Below are 17,080 nucleotides of genomic sequence, written 5' to 3' on the forward strand. Positions count from 1 at the left end.
ATGAACTATTGGGACTTCATCAAGATAAGAAGCTTTTGCACAGCAAAGGATACAGTCAACGAAACTAAAAGACAACCTACAGAATGGGAGAAGATATTTGCAAATGACCTATCAGATAAAGGGCTAGTTTCCAAGATCTATAAAGAACTTCTTAAACTCAACACCAAAGAAACAAACAATCCAATCATGAAATGGGCAAAAGACATGAACAAAAATCTCACAGAGGAAGACATAGACATGGCCAACACGCACATGAGAAAATGCTCCGCATCACTGGCCATCAGGGAAATACAAATCAAAACCACAATGAGATACCACCTCACTAGCGAGAATGGGGCAAATTAACAAGGCAGGAAACAACAAATGTTGGAGAGGATGCGGAGAAAAGGGAACCCTCTTACACTGTTGGTGGGAATGTGAACTGGTGCAGCCACTCTGGAAAACTGTGTGGAGGTTCCTCAAAGAGTTAAAAATAGACCTGCCCTGCGACCCAGCAATTGCACTGTTGGGGATTTACCCCAAAGATACAGATGCAGTGAAACACCGGGACACCTGCACCCCAATGTTTATAGCAGCAATGGCCACAATAGCCAAACTGTGGAAGGAGCCCCAGTGTCCATCGAAAGATGAATGGATAAAGAAGATGTGGTCTATGTATACAATGGAATATTCCTCAGCCATTAGAAACGACAAATACCCACCATTTGCTTCAGCGTGGATGGAACTGGAGGGTATTATGCTGAGTGAAGTAGGTCAATTGGAGAAGGACAAACAGTGTATGTCCTCATTCATTTGGGGAATATAAATAATAGTGAAAGGGAATATAAGGGAAGGGAGAAGAAATGTGTGGGAAATATCAGAAAGGGAGACAGAACATGAGAGACTCCTAACTCTGGGAAACGAACTAGGGGTGGTGGAAGGGGAGGAGGGCGGGGGGTGGGGGTGAATGGGTGACGGGCACTGAGGGGGGCACTTGACGGGATGAGCACTGGGTGTTATTCTGTATTTTGGTAAACTGAACACCAATAAAAATAAATTTATTAAAAAAAGGAAAAAGAAGATTAGAGGGTATAATAATAATAAAGTGGAAAGTTTGATTATGAATTCTACAAAAATCCCTAATAACCTTCTCATACTTCTACATTATACTAGTTTATAAACAAGCATGCCCTTTCTTGCCATGAAAACTAGTTAACATTAATTTATAGCTCATACCATACACTTTAATCTCCTTGTTGTTATTTATTGTATATACTACTTTATGTACTATTAGTAAGTAAAATAAATATGTCCAACATCTAGTAATATTACCTTGCCAAGGGTTGTTTTTTATAAACACGTCTCCAGTAGATTTAAGCATATAGCTGTCATGTCTATGATACAAATAGTATCTAAAAATATGCCTTTCAGACCCATGATTGTGCTTCACTGATTACAGCAACCTTTTCTATTTTAGGAAAGGAAAATTCATGCCTAAAGCAAAGGAATCGGGGCCAGAAAAAAAGAACAGGGAATGCACAGTTAAAACTCTAAGGAAGTTCTGTTTTTGCTCATCTCAATGAATCTGACTTACAAGAACTATTTCCTCCTGATTTTTTAGAGAAGCAAAGGAGGAATCAACTTGAAAGGATAAAGGCTTAAATAGCTTTTTGCTTTGTGTTCCATAGCAGCTTTTCCCAAAATACGCTCAAATACAAAATAGTTTCCAGAGCTATGGATGAGAAAACATAGAGGAGGAGGGTCTATTTTCAAATAAAGATCCAACATTCTTCTCAGAGATTAATAGCTATTAGCAAATTTGTGTCTCTGCAACATGCTACAAGAAAATTGTTCAACTTTATTGTGCCCAGCATTTCCTAAGTGCTTTTGGCCTCAGACTGTTTTTATTACTTAACATTTACTATAACCACATGTGGGGGCTCTCTGAATTACTGAAAACCCATACATGAAATATGAAAAAGAAAGGCCTGGGAAGAAGGCAGGCTGGAAATGCAGTGCATAGAATTTGATAGGCAGAGCTGCAGAGATCTAGGATCAAAAGACTCAGATTTAAGATATTCCAGTTTTCAGAGTTTTTCTAAACAGAATCTCTCTTTTCAGATGAAAGATTTCTGTCAAGGAGAGACACACATGCTCATGCACACATGTCCATAAACAATCTACTCTAGAAATCACAATCAAAATGATGTCTCAGAACTATGCCCATGGTTGCTGGCTAGAAGGCTATGCCAAATTTCTATGCAGTCTTTTAAAAACATGACATGTTGGGTTTGCTTCATGTTCAATCATTTACTGATGTTTCACTGACTTACGTAGCCTAGGTGAATAATACCAATATTTTTCCCAATCTTTTTGCCACTTTCCAGCCCAACAAATAATTGAAAATATGCATTGTATCAAGTATACTAGTGCATGTTTGGCTACCAGCCCAACTACTGTCTCCTGCCCTCACTACTGAGATAACTGATCCTGTCTTATGCCCCATTTATATTCCTCACCACAGGAGGGATTAAAGAAGATCCTTTCAATACTCAGGCAGGATACTCAGTATGGATAAAATATGCCAGTAATTCTGCCTAGACAGAATCATGTCCAGCTCTACCAACTGGAATATCACCTTAGTCCTTAAAATCTTAAAATGATTCCTGCCCTAGATCATGGTTCCTGTTACTGTCCCTTGGCCCTCACTTTTATTTCTATGAGCAGATATACCACAGGAACTAGTATCTTTAGAACTACAGTGTTAAGTGGGGGGCTTATTCACAAAGACTACACGGAAAATTTAAGTTCTGGAGCTGGAGATAGTGTCAGAGCAGGCCTATCTATGAAGCTGGTTGAATTCTTATCCACCGAAATGCTGAGCTAGAGTTCCTTAAATCACAACAGAGAAATAGTCTCTGAACCTTGTTTGAAGCTAAGCCCAAGATGGGAATAATTGGGGTATCTGTGAAGATACAGAGTTCAAAGGTAAAGAGCATGTAAATCTCTTCCTTTTTATTTCTCCTATGCTGCTAACCTGAAAACTCTTGCCCAGCCTACATCTGCAACTCTGGCGTCAAAGTGGAGTGGAAAAGTAAGTAGATGAATTATATCATTCAACTTGCTTAAGCTATCGGATAATAATCAGGGAGCAGTGAAGTTGGGATTTTGTTGTATCTTGGATCTCTGTTATAGTTTTCTACTTTTCGTAGACATCTTATTAGATCATATTAGACCAACCACTGCCATTTACTTCATCAACAATCAGCATTAATTGGTAAATCTTCATATTAATAGTGTGTTGTACTAGCTCTACATGAATCCATTTCAAAGATATAATTCCTGCCCTTGAAATTTACTGTTAATATCCCAAGTTCTTCCAAAAAACTAAAATGGAAAATCTGCTTGGCTATTTGGTCTGTTGCCCTTCAATTGAGGCCTTGGCATATGTGTCTAAGCTTATTTTTATTCTAGAATGAGTAAGGATCTACAATCCAATTTCTGTTATTGTCTGTCTTCCACGACAATAAATTAATAGTTTTAAATTAATTGATCTTCCCATAAGCATTAAATTTTACAATATGTGCACAGAACTTCCTTTGGAACATTCTAATTTTGTCTTTCAAAGAATTCTTGTGGCAAGATTCTCGTCTTAAAAACGTTTTGTAAATTTATGTATGACAGAAATAAAAATTTTTTGAATTCTTAAGGTATCTGACGAGGACCCTTGATATAAATACAGGAATAAATGGAGGAAGAAAACAGTAATGCTGGGCACCAATCTGCCAGTTTTTATCTCCTCTTTACTGAATATTACATTATGCCAAGGGTAACACCTTGGCTCCTTCCTGTGAACATGTTCTGTTGAAAATGCTACCAAAAAAGAATAATGTTCCAAAGGAGCCCAAAGTTTATGTGAAAACTTTAACCTACTTTTAATTTGAGTTTTCACGTTTAGTTTGTTCAGGAATAATAACTTCATCATTTTTCAGTAGTTCAATCCCTGTTTGGGTCACACAATTCTTAGCCCTGGTTTGATCAGCTAGAATTGCAATTTCCTATCTTCCCTGATAATCACAGGGATTTCCATGGTTCTTTGGAGGTGACTCTTGACCCTGAACACCAGAAGAATGACCAGGGAGCTGAACAGTCAGCTGATAACCCGGGTTTGTGGCTTTTACCCTACCATATGGTTTCAAATATCTTTTGTATCATGTTCTACACATTACCAAGCAAAATACCTTCAAACTTGTTTTCTATAGCACTGCCTTCCCACCCATCACTCGTGTGCCACTGACTGCTGGATTTTCAGATGCAGACAGAATGGTCTCTTCCTTCTCCCGTGGGTAGGGCTTATTTCTCACTTGATTTGCCTCATACAGTCTGAATAGTCTCTAGGTTTTGGCCAAGCTTCCTTTATTCTACCATTTTGCTAAAAAAAACCCAATAACCTTAGTTATAATAATTAATTAAGCAGAGAAGGACAAATGCATATATTTGAGGTTAGCGACGTCATATACTTAGGAACTTTGGAAAAGTATAGAAAAGATCAATATCGCTAATGATTGATTATTTCATTCATCCAATGTATATGTATTAAATAGTAATGCTCTACAAGTCAATATGTCAGGCACTAAATATTCAATAGTGAGTAAAACAGGCATACTTTCTACTTCATAGTCTATGGCCTACTTTAAATCTGCCACATGTCTCCAATAAAGCTGGGTCAACTTGGATAAGTCACTTAATTACTTAAGCCCTCATTTCCTTTTTTAAATCTGGTAAAATAAAGAGGTTAAATTAAATTGTACCAAAGATTGTCTTCAGCGTAATCTTCCAAGACACTTAACTCTCTCACAATCAGAGTAAATGATCTAAACTATAAATCTTTCCATATATATCTTGCCAGGGAGTCAAAAGCAGCCTTGGTTCTTATTAAGCAATCAATCCTTCCTCAAACATGGATGTCAATGAAGAGTCTTCAGTGATAACAAGTAAATCATAGACCGGTAAACCAAAGAAAAGAATATTCTTTCCACTTCATTTGTAAATGTATGTAAAGAAGAACTTTAGCAAATTAAATAAGAATTTCAAATAAGAACTTTAACAAGTTACCTTTATGTAAGTCATGAAATTACGAGTCAAACAGTGATTGCTTCCAATTTCTTGCTATTTCTCTATATTTTGCCTGTTGAGAATCACATTTTGAAAGTAGGGTTATTCTTCCAGTCATTTATTAGGCTTTACGATTGTGTTTTCATCTGTATGGATAGGCCTGCACAACACTGGGCCCTTAAAGATACATTTTTTAAAGCTATTTTCATGGAGACACTTTAGGAGCACCTGTCCCTTATTGATACAGAGTAGCTAAACATTTTTTTCTGTGATCTAGTCTGTAAGAAGCTACTGCTAAATATCCATATAATATTAGAAAAAATAGACACTTAACAATCAACATAATTACTAATCTTATAGAAATAGATGATCTAGGCAAGATCTACAGATGCTGAAGATGTAAACTGAAGATGACTGCAAATGGCAAAGTTTGAATACTGAAGACAGTAGGGGTGGGGGAGATGATAAATGCAAGGAACCTTCAGAGGAATAGTGCTCTGAAGAACCATTCATGTTTTGTTTTGTTTTGTTTTGCTTTGTTTTGTTTTGTTTTGTTTTGTTTTCAAGAAAGCCTTAAGACATAGATATTAGTGCTCTCCTAATCTGCATTAGGATCTGGAAAATCAATGATATTTAAATCAGAGCACAGAAATGGAGATTGACAAGTAATGCATCAGTGACAATATGATCTGATTAGAACCTAGTAGCACACTCCATAGACTGCAGCAGAAAATCAAGGAATACCTGGTGAATCTTAGGAGACCCACAAGTATTGTAGAGAAGTCAGCTTAGCTTTTAAAATGGTGGGTTCAAGGTGCTCAGATGGAAATGTGCAATAAAAGCAGCTGGATTTATAGTGGACTACTGGGGAGAAGTGAGCTGGAAATAAATATTCAAGAGTCATCTATTCAGACAAATTAAAGGCGCTCCTCACATTTCTTTCTTATTAACTACACCTAAAGACTATGAGATAGATGGATGATTAAAAATAAACAGATAGTGCTCTGTAGGTTTTAGAGAGAATGAGTGGAGTCATTAGGGAAAAGAGTGGCACAAATGCACTTAAGTAAATTGAGGTGGTGTCAAGCACTCTAGATAATGAAGAGGATAGGCTGAAGAGGTGATAGATTTCCAAATGCAACAAAGATGACAAACTTTTTAAAAATTCTGTCTGGGTATCCTACAGAGAACACTGTCCTCACAAATGCAACATTCTAAGATTTTCAAAGTGTGAAATAGGATTAAAAAGGAAGCAAAGGTATAATTTCATTCTTTAGGGGTTCTTACACAATTTCCTTTGAAATTGGGCCTGACCTTTTAAATAAAATTTTAATTATAATTATTTGTGTTATTATCCATATATATCCAGAACATATCCAGATTCTGTGGCCTGAATCCCACAGACTAAAAGCTCTATGAAGTCAGGAAACAAGTCCTTATTTTCCACCCACCAATGTACACCTAGAGCTAGTCCAGTACATGGAATATAGTGCACAATAAAAACTTGAAACTTCAAGTAAGGGAGGGAGGGAAAAAGAAAAGTTCAGTTTCTTACTGAATTTGGAGGTAAATCTTTGTGATAACTTTCCGAACCAATGTACTTTGTGACTTCATTCCCAAGCTTGACTATTTGAAGGTCTCAGGATTCAATTGTTCTAGGTTTGAATTTGGATCTTTCCTACTGAAGATATTTTCAAAGATTAAAAATGTTAATGAGTGAGTTTTGTAGATCTTTCCATTTAAAAAAAAAAATTCCTGTTCTAATTTTCAATCTTAGAAATATTTTTAATGATGAAACGCAGAAGGTAAAAGGTGACATTATTAATGGCTAATTATTTTTACTCCCACATGGAACATTCTATTCATGGTTTCATTTCATTTGAATAATGTTCTTCAGTGCATTTGCCATAGCAATGCCTTACTTTCATGCAGAAAATATTAACCCACAATTAGAAATGAAATACATATATAAAAATCACATCAAATATTGTTTCACTTCTCAACGTCATTTTGACAGCAAATCTTAAAATAATTCCAAGACCCAATCTGCTCAGCCAAATTATTATATACAGAGAATCTTTGTTCTGAGGATTTCCTCCCTCTAGTGGTGGGGAAAAAACTTTCTTTTCCAGCCTCATATTTTCTTCTAATAAAACCGCTCCTTTAGGTACAGGCATCTTTCCATTCCTGACCAAATCTGGTTTAGGCATGATATGATATTTACCTAAGTGAGTTTTCCATGCATTTTTGGATATCTCAGTAAATCCCTCATACATAATATACATAAACACTAAACAAATTCACAGCAAAACAGCTATCTGCCTTGGTTTTTTTCTAACTACCTAATTGATTCTCTTGCACGTACTATATTAAAATCAGCTGCAAATTTTTACTCATTCTCCCCATCGAGAGGTAGGCTTTGTTTCTTTTCTGTTTGAATACAGCTGGTCCTGTAATTGTTCAGTAATAGAGCATGGTAGAAATGACACTGTGCCAGTTCTAAGCCTATCTTTTAAGAGGGTGGCTGATTCTACTTCCTCCTTTTTGGGATGCTTGTTCTGGGACATTTTATCTCGGTATCTAGTTACCGTACTATGGGACACTCAAAATACATTGAAGGTCATATGTAAATATTCCAGTTGAAAGCCCCAGGTAAGCACCCATCTGGGAGCCAGCATTAACTTCCAGCCACATGAATAAAAGCCTTAGACGTTGCATCTAATAGACTCAGATGACTGCATTCCCAGCGAATCTCATGTGGAGCAAAAGAACCACCTAGCTGAGCCCAGGCAACCCACAGAATAAAATGGTAGTTATTTTAAGCCACTAAGTTTTGAGCTATATTATGCAGCTATAAATAAAGGAGATAATATTGACACTGAAAGACCTCATCTATCTTTGCCTCCCTGTTTCTAGTCCTAGTTTTGCAAATTTCCCATGGTTCTATTTTCTACTCCCATATATCAATTCTGTTAACTCCCACCAGGCTGAGAGCTCCAGAGCAAGGATGATCTGTAATTTTGTCCAAGATCCTAAATTTCTAAGTTAACATTTTCAAAACAAGTAAATATAGTAATTAGCAAAATCTATTCCTTCTGTATTTTTTTAAAGATTTTAAAATTTTATTCATGAGAGACACAGAGAGAGAGGCAGAAATATAGACAGAGGGAAAAGCAGGCTCCTCATTAATGAGCCTGATGCAGGACTCCATCTCAGGACTCAGGTATCACACCCTGAGCCGAAGGCAGATGCTCAACTGCTGAGCCACCCAGGTGTCCCCCTTTTGTATTTTGAAACTATCAAGAATGAAATAAGGATGAATTATGAAATGGCTCCTGTTGTGAGCATAGTTAGAGTTGCATTATTAATTACTATGCTTATGCACATCCCCAGTGGAAGGGATCCACTTTGAAATTTAGCTTTTTCCTTAGTGAAACTGGTCTTTCAAAGGTCTTTTCTCCATTTGTGTATCTCTTGTATATATTTATTTGCAACAGTTCACCACTGCTTGATTATTTTCTGGCTCTTTTTCCTCCTTCCAATACCTAAATGCAACTATCCTCCAGGGTCCTGTCTGAATATCTCTCTTTCTCTAAACATAGACTAAATACCAGCTAAACTGGATCTGTTATTGCTTCTCAAGACAGTCAAGTCTTTATCCAAATTTAGGTATAATGCATACCCTTCTATTTGAAACAAATCTCTGACCTATTGTCTTTGAACTTCTTGAAATAAACACAACTCAGTAATAGAAACCCACACAGAGATCCAAAGAGAGGTCACCACAAATATCTATCCTTTATTTTTATCTAGACCCCCTTTAATCAGCTTACTACCATACTCCCTACTTATTTCTCTGGTTCCTTCTTTTATTCTTCTATCATGACCCTGATTTATCACCTAGCCTTAAAAGAGATGGAATTTGCTATCTCACACTCCCACTGCATACTGTCCAGCTCCTCATGCTCATTTGCTCCTGCCTGCTACCCCACACTTCATAGACCAGCATCATGATCTAGCAGGCAGACCCTGCTCAAGGGATTCCTTTTCTGTGAAGACCTCCTTGTTAGCACTATTATATATGAACTCTCTTTATTTGAATTCCCATAGCTCTGTGCTTATATTTTGCAGAACTTATCAATATTTACCCCGCATAGAAGAAGCTCTTGAGTATGACTCACTTCCCTACAAATTTCCAACCTGCTTGATTAAAGGGCAGTATCTGTGACATAAGGACCACATAATAAACACTCACTTTTTCTTAGTAGTGATTATTTAGCCACATTAACCATTTTAATTTTTTTGTATGTCAGTATTATGATCATCACTAACCCATATGTATAAACATTTCACAAAAATCACAATTTAGGCATTACTCTCAAATCATCTTCATCAAGAAATTAGACTACAGGAACGTTTTATACTTAGAAATAACAGAGAATACAGACTTTTATATCATATAATCATGAAAGATTTTATCAGATGAGAAGTAGATTGAGTCTCTGAAAGCTAATTATGTGAGCCAAGTCTTCTTTCTGAATTCATTTTCTGTCCACTTGAGTTCTCCTCTTGTTAAGACATTTTTTTTCATTTAATACGGATGAGTCACTGCTTTCTCCATCTTGTCCCCCTAATTCATGTCATTTTAAAACCTTCATGAAAGCTTTCAAGGTCACCACCAATCAGACCAATCATCTTGATAAAAATAACATTGCTTCATCATGCCATTTTGGCTTTTAAGTCATTTACTTTATTTGGCATAACCCCAATCCCTTACTTCAGCCACATCCATTGAAATGAAAGCAGAAGTGTTCTTTCTAAAACCTACACTGTTAAAACATATACCACTTTAAATATGTCACCAAGAATGCAGAATTTTAGAAGACAAAGGAGTTGTCACTGACTTTTTTTTCCTCTCCTATTTCATTAGAAGGTGAAACCCCAAGGAATAATATCTTAAGGGAACTGTGGCATATGCATCATTTGATTACTCAAAGTACCCAGGACCAGGCTTGGTAGAATAAATGAGTCAACAAATGTTTTATATTGGGATTACCTGAGAAGGGTTCAGCAGGGAGCAAAATGAAGAGATCCATTTTGGTGGAGATAGATGATGTTAGAAGCCTATGAGATTTTCAGATCTACATATTCAAGTAGAAGTTGGGTATAAGGTTTAATAATGGGAAATCAGTTTGGGCAGAACATACCAAGATGGAAGTCATCAATGTAAATGGAGTTTAAAGACTGGGAATAGGTGAACTTATTCAGGAAAAGCCTGTAGCATGAGAAAAGAGATAGTGGAAGAAATAATCTTATTTAGTACATGTCTGAATGCCTCAGTAGGGATAAAAAATGGAACTGTGTCTCAATACACCATGTGATTACACAAGACCAAAGAGGTAATTAATGTTATACATAGAGAAGAACGAGATACAAGTATATTCCTAGATTATAGCTGAAATAGTCTATGGTTCGTCTATGCTAACAGGATTGAGTACAGCTAAAGCAGAAGGAGTAAAGGGGTGAGTTTGAAATATTTGTTGAATGAATGAATGATAAAATGTTAAATTTTATTTCTAGAATCCAGAGGCCTACATGATCAAGCCTATTTGTTAAAACTTTCTTCCTTCTCCCTTGGCCACTCTTCTGAGGAAGCCTCTAGACAATTGAATTGGAGACTCAGTTCCTCCGTTTCTCTACCTGTTTTCTCTCTTATCCCACTGCTAACTTTTATGCCAAGGTTCTAATAGATAAAACAAAATAGATACTCCTTTCAAATGTACCTGTTCCATTTCCTATAACACTGTCTATGCAGAATCCCTGCCATTCTGAGCATGATATGAAGTGAGAATCACCCATCTTAATTTTGCTTTCTCCCCTCTGAGCCCAGCTCTGACCCTTATGATTTTAAAGAATAAAAATATTGCCAAAGCTGAAATTTTCATGTCCCAGCCTAGCAGGCTTTCCTGAGGCTTATCGGCAGTGCTACTCTGATAAAAGTGAAGGCATTTCATAATCTCTTCAGTCACTTCATTCCCATAAATAAAATATTTTCGATTCTATAGTTTTAGGGTATTTAGTGAGAAGCTGGGGGATATCTGGGAGCAGGAGTTTGGGGAAAGGAGGGCCCAATAAGTCTTTAAAAAGAAACTTTCTCTTCTCTATGAATATCTTTATTTCTACAGTATTATTTTTATTCCCCTGTGTGGTGCCTGGTAAGGCCTATAGCAGACACTATGGAATGGATCCCCTCACCTCACCCTTCCATGGTGACAGAGCCTGTTCTAATATTTGCTCTCCACATAACTTTGCACTCATGGACAGTGTTACGATTCCCAGCCCAAAGAGTGTGGATCTTGATTAGTCCTAGCCAATAGAATCATGGCAATTTTATTTCTCTTGCCAATCATTGGCTTAAGAAAAGGCATGAAACCCAGTTCTGGAGAATGAGACAAGAGAGGAAGGCTGGTAAATGAGCTACACTTTCTGAAAAAGGATTTTTTGCGTTGAAAGAGAACTAGAGAAGGAAAAAAAAATGTCTCCTGCCTCTGGAAATTGTTTGCTGAGGAGGATTGTTAAAACTGTTGCAGCCATCTTAAAACCAAGAGTTGCTAAAGAAGGGCAAAACTGAGTTATTGGAGAGCAAACAGATGGAAGGTGTATATGAAGAATTTGCTCTACCTCACAGCTCCTTTTTATATGACATTTTAAATTTGCTTTATTTTTGCAACTTCAAGGTAAGGTTTTTATTACTTGCAGCCAAAATCTTACCAAATGATAAAAGCCCTACTAAAGTGGAGTGAGGGAAAGGACAGACATTGACTTCCAGCTAGCAAAATACCATCCTGCACTTCATTCTGGAAGAAAAACCCTGAGGAAATAGATCAAAGGGAAGGAACTGGGAATTCATGTGTTCCAACTTCTGCTCAGTGTCACATTAAAACAAAACAAAACAACCCCACACACCAGTCTTATGAAAAAATAATCACAAATAAAAGTAATTCCAATATTTCTTTGGCTTCTTAAAAAAAAACACCAAAAGGTTTGGGGGAAAGATTAGCATGTGTCTAACTTATATAAAAAAGTAAAAGCTTCTCTCTGTTTCTGTGACCTCAACATTATTCATAGAAATACCAGCAATTCCCCCTGGCCTCTTTTTTTCCCAATTTTACCTCACAATCTACAGCTCCTCACAGGCACAGATGAATCTCTTTCCAGTGCTTCTTTTTTTTCCCTCTTCTGTCTCTTACCTTCATTCCTTCCTCCTTGCACCAGGACAAGTATATGTTGTCAATTTTATTTATTTTTTTTTTAATTTTTATTTATTTATGATAGTCACAGAGAGAGAGAGAGAGAGGCAGAGACACAGGCAGAGGGAGAAGCAGGTTCCATGCACCGGGAGCCCGATGTGGGATTCGATCCTGGGTCTCCAGGATCACGCCCTAGGCCAAAGGCAGGCGCCAAACCGCTGCGCCACCTAGGGATTTTAGAGGCAAATTTCCCATCCTCATTGCTCTGTATCATTGCATGGACTCTGTGGCACAAAATCCCAAAGAATTTACATGGCTCAGTCAGACTTCTCTTAGGGGCCAGGAGCACAGAACTGGGAATAGTCACACTTCCTATCTTGCTATTTTTTGTTTTCAGAAATTCACAGCTCCAGACTGGGAAACTCTACAGGACAAATGACCTGATTTCTTCCACAAATAAGTTGTGGAGGTTGTGGGGGAACAGAAAAACAAAGATAAATGGGGAACTTATGGCCTCTTTTTTGGCTAGAACCATGAGGGTGCAGAAGAGAAGAAAAAGAAGGTTCCTACTATGCCAGCAACCCTTAAGAAAAAGCGAAGGAATTTCATAGAGTTGAAGATCAAATGTCTGAGAAAAAAAGTTTGCCCAAAAGATGCTTCGAAAGGCAAGGAGGGAGCTTATCTATGAAAAAAGTTGAGCATGGGACACCTGGGTGGCTCAGCGGTTAAGCGTCTGCCTTTGGCCCAGGGTGTGATCCTGGAGTCCTGGGATCAAGTCCCATGCCAGGCTCCCTGCATGGAGCCACCTTCTCTCTCTGCCTGTATCTCTGCCTCTGCGTGTGTGTGTGTCTCTCATGAATAAATAAATAAAATCTTTAAAAAAAAAAAAGAAGCTGAACATCACCACAAGGAATATAGGCAGATGTACAGAACTGTGATTTGAATAGCGAGGATGACGAGAAAAGCAGGCAACTTCTACGTGCCTGCAGAACCCAAATTGGCATTTGTTGTCAGGATCAGAGGTATCCATGATGTGAGCCCAAAGGTTCGAAAGGTGTTACAGCTTCTTTGCCTTTGCCAGATCTTCAATGGCACCTTTGTTAAGCTCAACAAGGCTTCATGCTAGTTACTTCATGCTAGTTAACATGCTAAGGATTGTAGCATGGGGGTACCCAAAGCTGAAGTAGGTGAATGAATTGATCTACAAGTATGGTTATGACAAGATCAACAAGAAGCAAATTGTCCTGACACATAACACATTGATTGCCTGATCTCTTGATAAATATGGCATCATCTGCATGGAGGATCTGATTCACGAGATCTATACTGTTGGAAAATGTTTCAAAGAAGCAAACAACTTTTTATGGGCCTTCAAATTATCTTCTCCATGCAGGGGAATGAAGAAAAAGACCACCCATTTTGTAGAAGGTGGAGATGCTGGCAACAGGGAAGACCAGATCAATAGGCTTATTAGAAGGATGAACTAAGGTTTCCACATGATTATTTTTGTAATATGGTCAGTTAATAAATGACTACTTTCAAATGGGAAAAAAAGGGGGGGAACTTATGGATGGAGAAAGACTAGAGAAATACATCAACCAATCGTAATGCATGAACCTCATCTGGATTTTGATCCCACTACCTTCCAAGAGAACATGCTTATATTTATGACATCTATGAGATTATTGGAAATTAAAACACCGACTGGATATTTAATAATGCTAAGGAAAGGGCAGCCCAGGTGGCTCAGCGGTTTAGCGCCACCTTCAGCCCAGGGCGTGATCCTGGAGACCCAGGATGGAGTCCCATGTCAGGCTCCCTGCGTGGAATCTGCTTCTTCCTCTGCCTGTGTCTCTGCCTGTGTGTGTGTGTGTGTGTGTGTGTGTGTGTGTGTGTGTGTGTGTCATGAATAAATAAATAAAATCTTTATAAAAAATAAGTCTAAGGAAATGTTCATTTTATTTGTAATAATGGAATTTCAGTCATTTTTTTAAGTTGTTAACTTCTAGAGATATGTACTAGAACATTTGCAGATCCAAGTACATGGTTAGGTATTTGCTTCAAAATGATATGAGAAGGGTGGAAATGGTCACATATTGATCCTTTTTGAAGTTGGGAAATAGGTGCATGAAGGTAAATAATATACTTCTTCTGTTTGTGATTAATTTCTTTGTAAAAAAAAATAGTAGAGAATCTTTTAAAGAATAGATAGTACACCAACTTGAAAGTGTCACTGGTAGGTGAATTTGGTGAGGGTTGCTTGTCTGGGCCAGGATGATTGAAGATTCATCCTGGAGACTCCATGGTCTCTGGAGCATGTTTCCTGCACATCCATGTCTACTTTGCATATTTCTTGTTAGAACCCGTATTTCAGACCCCCTCTTTGGTGTTTGCAATTGTTTGGACAGGCACCATGACCTTTCCAGATTTGCTCAAAACCCAACCACCCACTTCACATATCCGTACAGAAAAAATTTCCTACCTATAACCTTCATTAACATATGTCTTTGGAATAGGATGATGAAACAAGTCCAAGTCTTTTTGATAAGTCTGTGGCAATTTTCTTTTAGTCATTAATGCCATCAGTCATGGGGTAAAAGGAGTCTTTTAAACTTACTGTGTCTGTCTTCTGTAATGTGTATATTCAGGTTTTCATGTCTTCTCTGTATTTAGTCAAGGCTCATCTGTGAAAAGGAAGCCAGAGGCCAAATTATATTTAAACATTTCATTTGAAGTTGTCTCAGAAGATGTAAAATTATTTTTCATTTGGTATGATTCACTCTTTTGTGAAAGACCTTCTGTTCAGAGTCTAATACCTTCAAAATATTCACTCAGTTTTATGAATCTGAATTTGTTAACTTCATTTCTAATGGTTCTGACGTAATTCTTTTTCATAACTCATTTGTATGCATATAATACATTGCCAATTTCTAATACTCTGGAACTGATTATGGATTTTTAGTTACTAAAACAAATAACTCTCAAACATTTGCATGTTTCTGTAACTTAGAGTTTCTTCTGTACAAATTTCTTTATTTGAAAAAAATGTAATTCTTTTTTTGTTATTCAGCTTTGTAGTTCATCAGAAGTTCAGTTAGCATGTTCAAGTTAAGGAAATGTATTATCTCAAATCCTATCACAAATGAATTCCCGAAGAAAATGGACATAAAATATAATGGGAGATGTGTACCAGGGATCAAGAGAGCAGAGGGATCTTATACAGAGGCCATTTGTCTTTTGCTTCCCTAATACCTGACCTCCCTTCTATGTTTCAGAAATTCTCTAAACAGGAGTGTGAATAGGAACTGGAGTCCTTCTCCTATAAAAGCCAAAAAGGTCAGTTTGTTGCTTTCTGAGCCTCTTGTGGAGGTTACTGTTGAGATTGTGAACCAGGCTCAGACAATCAAATGTATCTGACTCGGATTTGGAGTCTGGAACTAGTGACATCAAGAATCAGGGGAATTATTTCTGCTGTAGACACGACAGCAAAAACATCAGTGTCTGGAAGTAGGATTGGCAATATCACCATGGTGATAGCCAGTGCCCAGTGCCAATAACAGTGTGGGTGCAAGCTGCAGCGTTCATGTCTGGTGGCATTATTACTAGTCTTCTCACTGGTCTGCTTCTCAAAACTGGTTTTATTTTTGATTCTGGCTATGCCATCCCCTTTCATACTTGCCCATTTTCTGACTGCTTCGTTGTTTTTTTTTTTTTTGCCAAAATTCTTCAGCAATCTATTATTTATTCAATAAATTATTTTTCAGTTTAATTCAGCCAATGTCGATTAAGTTAAGTAAGAATCCTGACTTTATAAAAAATGGTACCAGCAGGTTCTATAGCACAGAACTGTCAAAAAATCTGGGAGGTAGGGAACATGCAGTCACTCTTCAGGAACAGAAAAGTGGTCGCCCATGACCTGCCATGACAAAACATCTAATAAAACTATCTCCTGGGTTCCCTTGGAATTAAATATATACCAAAGGCAAGGTTTCAGAAGTGAGTGTCACCAATGGCATATGAGGGGCATGAGGTATTGAATGACTATAAGGTGAAGTAGATTGTAGGCTGTTAACAACACTTGTCAGCTGAAAAAACAAATGAGATACTCAAACCCCAAGTTCTTGTCTAAAGGCATGGACATGTGTGTCTCCTCCTGGAATACCACCTTCTCTTCCTCCACCCACCACCATGTAATTTAGAGATAATTCTGCTCAGTTTGCTGGTAACAACTGAAAGTGAGCTGCTGGAGAGTTGTATCCACACTAAGCATCACTTTAAAGGCAATGGATAAGGTAAGTCTTATCAGTAGGCAAAACTTTAGGCAGTAGACATCTTTGCTCTCTTTACCTAAATGGACAATTGTTCCAAAATCAAGAACTACACCATCTTGCGAAGAATTAGTGGTTTGACTTGGTGGTCTTGGGCTTGGGGGCAAAAAAAAAAAAAAAAAAAAAGGTGAGGATCAGCGACCAACAAGTTTGGGGAAATGTTATGGCCAGATCCAATGTATGAAGAGTAATGTTTGTCACCAAAGGCTCCAACTCTGGAAAAAGTGTTTCATAATTAGGAGGAAAGATGATTCACTCTGGGTCTTCCCCCAGTCACCCCTGTGCTATTCAGTGGGCTTGTGCACAAAGTGGCCAGAGTAGCTGTGTCAGTTATCTTTTGCTGTTACAAATTGCCCCCAGATTTAGCAGCTTAAAACTAAGGACTGGGAAAAACCCAGAAGAATCATA

General features: G+C 37.6%; 1 pseudogene; it reads left to right on the plus strand.

The window, feature by feature from the left end:
* The first annotated feature begins 2,925 nt into the window (after positions 1-2,925).
* LOC100684894 lies at positions 2,926-14,105 on the plus strand (annotated as a pseudogene).
* The last annotated feature ends 2,975 nt before the right edge of the window (positions 14,106-17,080 follow it).

Source organism: Canis lupus, chromosome 13 (genome assembly GCF_011100685.1).
Source record: "Canis lupus familiaris isolate Mischka breed German Shepherd chromosome 13, alternate assembly UU_Cfam_GSD_1.0, whole genome shotgun sequence".
Classification (NCBI taxonomy): Eukaryota; Metazoa; Chordata; class Mammalia; order Carnivora; family Canidae; genus Canis; species Canis lupus.